This window comes from Schistocerca piceifrons, chromosome 4, assembly GCF_021461385.2.
Source record: "Schistocerca piceifrons isolate TAMUIC-IGC-003096 chromosome 4, iqSchPice1.1, whole genome shotgun sequence".
Lineage (NCBI taxonomy): Eukaryota > Metazoa > Arthropoda > Insecta > Orthoptera > Acrididae > Schistocerca > Schistocerca piceifrons.
Window position 1 is genome coordinate 511,542,613 of NC_060141.1, and position 7,261 is coordinate 511,549,873.

The following is a 7,261-nucleotide window of genomic DNA, read 5'->3' on the forward strand; positions in this document are numbered from 1 at the left end:
AGCACCATCTCGTATTGGCATAGACTGGAAATCAGCTATGAATTGTAAGTAAAATTTTTAAGGTGAAAAGCAACCAAACTGAGTTTTGTTCCACTAAAACTTGTTTCTGAGACTCCTCTCCTCGATTTATTAGGTCATTATCGGTTAACAACTGACTACAAGAGACACCACTATAGAAGAAAGCAGACCTTGGATCCCTGCATTATTAGCAATACAAATAATCTTTGATCATGACATTAGGTAAGAAAAGTCAAATAAAGTGCATAGTGCTAATCACTCATGTTATGCATGAAATATGTTACAATAATGGCTTAGCTAAGTGCAAAAGTTTAGAGTCCATAACTTGTGTAGTAAATAGATACCACTAAACAAGATACACATTTCACTGCAAATATCACATGTGGATTAATTGCCGGTAATATATACGCAGTGATACAGAAATATTAGCATTGGTGTTTTGCCACTAGTCAGACTAATAATTCTGTATCAAAAAGTATGTAAATTAGCAATCAGAGTTCATTTGATATTTATACTGAAATGCAACATCTTTCCGATAATGTTGCAAACACCAAGCCCGTAAGTATTGTGGTTTATTTGATACATGAGAAGTTATGAGCACTGGATTTGATATTTCCTATCTAATGTCATGATCAAGGAGTATGTGTATTTGTTTAGTTTCCATTTAGTGACCACGATCGGTTTCTTGAATACTAGAGTCTTTTGTGGACGTTCATCAACTGCTACCTAGTGATTACGTAACACAAAACGATTCGTAATAAATACTAGTGGAACGAAACACAGTTTGATTTTCAACCTTAAAAACCAATTTTATCATCAAGCAGTGAGCGAAGATGCCACTACTCTGACTAAGTAAATACTTATGTACAAAAAACAGTTGAATTTTTTTAAAATGGTGTCTTGGCAGTAACAGTAAAAACTAGTGAGGCAAATCGTCTCAAGGTAACTACAAACTTACGTAACTCTCCTAGAATCACAGCAAGTTATACTCTGCAGTTACCAACTACTTGTCAGTTCCGGTCACTGAATCGAAGACATGTTTCGATGCGTTTACATTTCAAATTCATAAGCAACACTGCTGGTTAAGAAAGAGTCCAGTGAGTACGTATATAAGTCATTGTATAAGTATAGAAGTCATTGACACCAAAGGTATTCTTGTCGAAAATGTCGCCCTGTTTGTAATCACTTCTGTGGACGTCTGGTGCCAGTGGCACTTCTTCGATTATCGCCGCATCAAACCCAGGTATCTCCTCCTCCATCCCCCCCCCCCCACCCCCTCTTTTGCTTTTCTCAGTCCTCCGCCTGAAAGGCACCTGTGCCATGAGCTACATAGGTCTGCAGCAGGCGTCAAACGTTCAGGTAGATTCACCGTTCTATTATAAAATGAATGTTGACTTATATGGCAGCAATCTGAATTAGTGAAACACGTCCGAGTTGGTAACCGCTTCAAGACACAACAGTAAAGTTCCCGAGACGTCTCCACCACCACTGCAAACAAAAAAGCAATTTCACTTATGTCAGTGATATAATGCATGATACGCCGATGAGAGGTCTACGGTCATCCTTATATAGGTCCACTCCGCTATCTATCCTGAGAACGCCCCCCCCCCCCCCCCCAAACAAGTAAAGCCGCGCGGCTCGGTCTCGCTCTGTAGTGCTGCCGATGCAAACAAATAAACAGCAGTACTGCCGAGTATAGCGTGACCAGTGTCCGTGATTAGAAGGGCATCACAGTGTTCCGTTGTGGTTTGAAGCAGCACGTGGAGCTATTGGTGTACATACGACACATGAGAAGAACATCATGGGCGGCCTGAGAGGTACACATTATTCTCCTTCCTGGAGATGAAATACGTAAGTAGGAGAAACAAATTGCACCTGACGTAGTTTCTGGACAATGTTCCGGCTTATCTATGGAGAACACAACTTTTTCGAAATGTCTTGCATAAACTCACTCCATTTCACAATTCCATCACGAGGTCATCTGAGGCCGCATGTTCCTGGCTTAGGCAAATGTATTAAAAGGATGTCAGCGGTGTTTTTCCTCTACCATTGTAGTGGAGTGTTCCGGAAGAAACAACGACCATCAGTTATAAATGAAAAGCATGACATTGTGGATGTTTTACGGTATCGGTTTATTTGGTTAAAAAGTTTTCGCATGACAAGGCCACCATTATATGATAAATGATTGTTGTCATGAAACACTATCTTCTTTGATGAAGATTGTCGATCATAATCGGATGATGGTCTTGAAAGCTAAAAGGGCTTAACCGAATAAACTGATACTGTAGCACTTGCACAATTTTGTGCTTTTTCATTATAACTAATAAGTTGTTTCGTATAAGGGCATTAGCTACGTTCTCGCAGTTCAGATAGAATACGCGCACATACATAAAACTGTCACTTTCCACCTTCATCATGAAAGTAAACATAGGATGGGTGCGTTAGTTTCAGTAACTCGGCAATCACTAATTAGCTTCATTAGACCTCCTAATAAGGCCTTTGAGCCTATGAAGCTCATATTCATTTGGAAACGTTTGTTAGGAACGTTACAAGTTTTTTAACGTTAAAATAAAACAGTCACAGGTCGTCTATTGCGATTTTTTCACCTTCTTTTTTTATTCACGTATGGGTCCAGTAGGACCACGCGAGATACAATCAATCAATGTTGCTTTTGGTGGTTGGCCTTCCCTTGTGTTCAATTTTGCTTCATCCTTTCAGAATGAAGTCTCTTTCTTTCATCAGACCACGGTGTTCCAGTCCAATTTCCCTCTGACCAACGTTCCAATCAGATATCTTTTGTCTGAATGTTTTTATATCTGTAACGTCTGCCTGAGTTATAACGGCTACTTTAAGAGCCTCCTGAATCGCAGCGATCCATTTAAGTGCCTCAGTCTTGGCCTTACTTCTGTTCTCGTAGAATTCTACTGTTTGTTTTGTCAACCTAGTGGGTTCCATTCTTTAGTGTACCCATAAAATTTAAGTCTTCGTTTTCTCACGTCCCCATGTATGTCTGTGTATTCTTCTATTTCCTTAGTACTTCTTAGACTATAAGCTCCTCCAGCAGTAATTTTGGAGCATAATATTTTCCTAATAACCTTTCTTTCTTTTGAATTTCTTCAGTATCCCTCTTTCTATTTAAAATTAAAGTTTCTGCTCCAAAAAGACATTGAGGTTCGATTACAACGCTGTAATGCCTAAGTTTACCGTATTTAGAAAGTGATTTTTTACTATAAATATTTTGTGTTAATCTGAAAGCAGTTGCCATTTTTTGACAGCGAACTTCTTTTTACTGCTTTTTCCAGACCGTCTATTCAACTCCACGTGATTCCAGGTACAATATTCATGGAGCATTTTGATAACCACAATATTATGTGATTTATTGGTTACTTTCGCGAGCCAGACGCGAGCATCGTTAGATATTCATTGCCCTGGTGGCAACAAGTTAGAACTTTAAGACAGCGATCACAATCAACACTACATATTGTGACTCAACCCTTTAAATCACAATGTTTTTGCCAGCGTAACAACCTGTCAGCATGTAGTCTTTGTGAATAATTACTAATAAAACTGGTTAATTTATTATTTATTCCTAAGTTCACCGAGAGGTAAGGGGAGGTAAGTATTCATTCTAATTAATCAGGAGAAAAAGAAGTTACATTGTAGTTCCAGCAGTATAGTTATTGACCAGTATCTCTTAACGGATTAAATCTCTAATTGTCATTAAGGCAATGAATATGTGACGATGCTCATGTCCGACGAGTGAAAGTAATCAATAATTCACATAATACGCGACATATGGCTGTTTATCTGTACGTGTACGTTAACTGAAACGGTCACTGCTCCCTCCCTGCAGGCAATGCCTGCGTTTGCTACTGGTGTTTCTCTTACACAACACGTATCATGCGAAATGTGCAGGGAATGTTACTTTATTACGGTAAAGTGTACTCGCTTACTTGCACTCTTAATCGCGTAAATACGACGAAACCGCAAATAAACGTGTTTACGAATAAAGAATGGATAGCTGGATTTAAAATTGTCGAGCGCTAAAGAGCTTGGTCATCAGCACCATTTCAAAAGATAGTGGTACTGGTAAGAAAGTATTACCTTGTTAGAACGAAAAGCAAATGCCATATAACGATAGTTACAGCAACAGGAAACGTCACATACGATTTCTAACAGGTCTAGTCTTACAGCTGTCATATGTTAAAATAATTAATAAAACAGTGGAAGTTAGTAAGGAGGAATCGCGGAAATAAAAGCATGATCCACCTACTAAAACCTCATTAAAACCTCCGTTCAATTAAATTGGGCAGAAGTCTCGGTGTCACACAAAACGGCAACAATTTTCGTGCTGTTGTTTCACAGCCACATAAGACGAGGGGGAGGCGGGAGTGGTAAGTCCCTCGGTGTGCCAAAGGCTTCCCTCTTATCACCGTACAACACACAGGACGTTAAAACACAGTGGACCGTGAGAGTGACGCCACGAACACTGCACTCCGGCGGGTCTTCTTGGCGCAGGAGATATGCCTGCGTCATTGTGCAGTATCCGATACGAAGGCGAGAGAGGCGGTCTTCTGCTGGAGTCCCTGCAGACGTGGGAATCGAGGAGAATGACAAAGCTGACAGAGTAGCGAAAGGAGCCTGCCAGCAAAATACTATACTTCAACTTCACATCCTCCTACAGACTACCGTGTCGTCAGTGACAAGAAGAGTGTTGGCTGTAAACGAAACCATACAGAATCGTATTTTTGTAACGTTTTATGTTTATAATATGTGAAGTTCGGAAATAAAATATCAATCGGTCAAAGGATTCCGATGCAACCCTCAAAAATTCTCAAGAAAACCGACTTCAAAGATTTGCGAGGAACTATAATTTACGGAAGTTAAGACCTTTTTTTCCCCCCATTGGGCTCTGTTGCTCACTCGGTAGGGTCAGAGAAAGTTATTCGGGCAATCTATGGAAGGCTGGTTCGAAACTCGCTTTCGTCAAATATATGCTAACTGAGACATATTTAATTATAATTATCCATAAAAACTGCATGTCTTGTTCCTAATTACATATCACACCCACAGCAAATATAAATTCTTAATTATCGATATTTTACAAAAGACTTAACAAAGACTGTCTGAATTTTAAAAAAAATTACAAATTTGTTAACATTATTTTATAAAATATCGGCAACGAAGAATTTGTGTTTGCAATGTAAACTGGAACTTCGGGTGCAATATGTAATTAGAAACAAGAAGACATGGTTCAAATGGCTCGCAGCACTATGGTACTTAACATCTGAGGTCATCAGTCCCCTAGAACTACTTAAACCTAACGACATCACACACATCCATGCCCTAGGCAGGATTCGAACCTGCGACCGTAGCGGTCGCGCGGTTCCGGACTGAAGCGTCTAGAACCGCTCGGCCACACGATAAGACACGCATTTTCATAAATAATGATGATGAAGTATGTGTTAATTAGGATACACTTGATCAATTTTGTGTTTAAATGATGCAGGTATTTGAACTGAACGAAAAAAAAATAAAATAAAAAGGAAAAAAGATCATAGTGAGACTCGACCCAGCGATCTACTGAGCACCCGATTGCTGCTCTCCAACGTTACTAAACGAGCAGCCCGGCCAGTCGTCAAAATTGCTTTAACTTTCGTGAATTGTTACTTGAAAATCTTCAAAGTCGCTTTCTCGAGAATTTTTTAAGGTTGCATCGAAGTGCTTAGACTAATTCTTATTTCAGTTCACGTACCACAAATACAACACGTTACAAAAATCCGATTGCCGGGTGGTGTCCTCGTAAGTGGGAAAGGTGGTGGCTGGTAGTGGCCAACAGCAACCTGCGGTCGTTCGAAACGACTACTCGCCCATTGTGCACTTCCTTTCGAACTCCACGAACAAAGAAGAATAACTGCCGATTCACTGAGAGTGTTGTTATCACGGTCCTTTGCCGCAGTAAAAATTAGCACAGAGTAGGTGGGTGATGACGTCAGTCGCATCTGGCGCGGTTTGTTCGAGGTTGCCGTCGGTCGTAGCTGCAACTGAGGGCAACCCCCGACGTGAGGCGGGCGAGACGTGGGCGTATCCGCCGCCAGTGGGGGGGTGTTGACAAACAGAGCGGCGGCGCGGACTCACCGCGGCGGCCACGCCAGTAGAGCCTCCAGAGCAGGAGGGCGACGCCGGCCACGACCAGAGCGGCCACCAGTGTGCCCACGGCGGCGCCGGCCGCGCTGGCGCCACACGAGCAGCTGGCGTCGGCGGCGTCCTGCGCGCGGGCAGCCGGCAGCGGCAGCAGCAGCAGCAGCGGCGCGGCCGCGGCGGGGAGAGGCGAGCGCATAGCGGGCGAGCGTCTGCTAGCAGCTACTCATGGCACGGGCGCTGAAGCCGCACTGAGCGCGCCGGGCCGGGCCGCGGCCCAAGGTCGCCCTACCTGCCGCTGCCGCTCCCACCTTGCCGCCGCTGCGCTGCGCCCTCTCGCAACCACGGGCCGGAATGCTCCTCCCCCTTCCCTCCGACCTCCGCCTCTGTCATTATACACATCGTACTGCGCCTCGCTGGGTTTCCCTTGACCGCGGAGGAGCGTGGTCGAGTCCACGTCGCGGAGGAGGAGAGGCCGTACTTTCTGCTCTGCACTGTTCGGCCATGTATACGAGATCCGTTTCTGGATCGGGAGTCAGGGGGAGATGCTTACTGTGTCCCAGTCTCCCCCAAATACAGTGGGTCCCAGGAGCAATGGTCAAATTCGGGGATACGGCAGGAACACGCAGTTGAAGCTAAAAACTCCATATGAACATATCACCTATCCCGATTGGTCTCCGAGATAGAACACATTTATGTACATACTGGTTTTGGGCTAAGGGCGCGCATGGGTTTGTCTTAGGGACCCTCACATGTTCAATAGTGTGTTGTGCGTACTGTAACACCTTCAGTACACACACCATCAGATTATTTGACTTGTCGCTCTAACGAAGTAGGCGAGTGTCAGCAATATGTCTCGTGGTCTTATCGTGGCGTGTTTATCTTCTGCTGTTAGGTCAGATGATAGAAATGTCACTTGCACGCTTAGAGTAGCATGTTGACGGTGACCAACTTTAAACAGAACTTGATTAATTTTCACTCACATTTATTAAAATAATAACAAGCATAAAAATTACTTAACTTGTTTCTAGATGCTATTTACAATTGACAATCTGAAGTTCCTTTGTATTGGTACGTTAATCTTATTCTCACATATATCTCT

The 7,261-nt window shown here is 42.9% G+C and overlaps 1 protein-coding gene across 1 annotated transcript in view; it reads right to left on the reverse strand.

The window, feature by feature from the left end:
• The window catches only part of LOC124794665, a 465,391-nt gene extending 459,135 nt beyond the window's left edge, over positions 1-6,256 (reverse strand). Inside the window, exon 1 of the mRNA XM_047258197.1 lies at positions 6,157-6,256. The gene's annotated coding sequence lies outside the window, so the exon portion shown is untranslated. The remainder of the gene's footprint in view (positions 1-6,156) is intronic.
• Between the last annotated feature and the right edge of the window lie 1,005 nt (positions 6,257-7,261).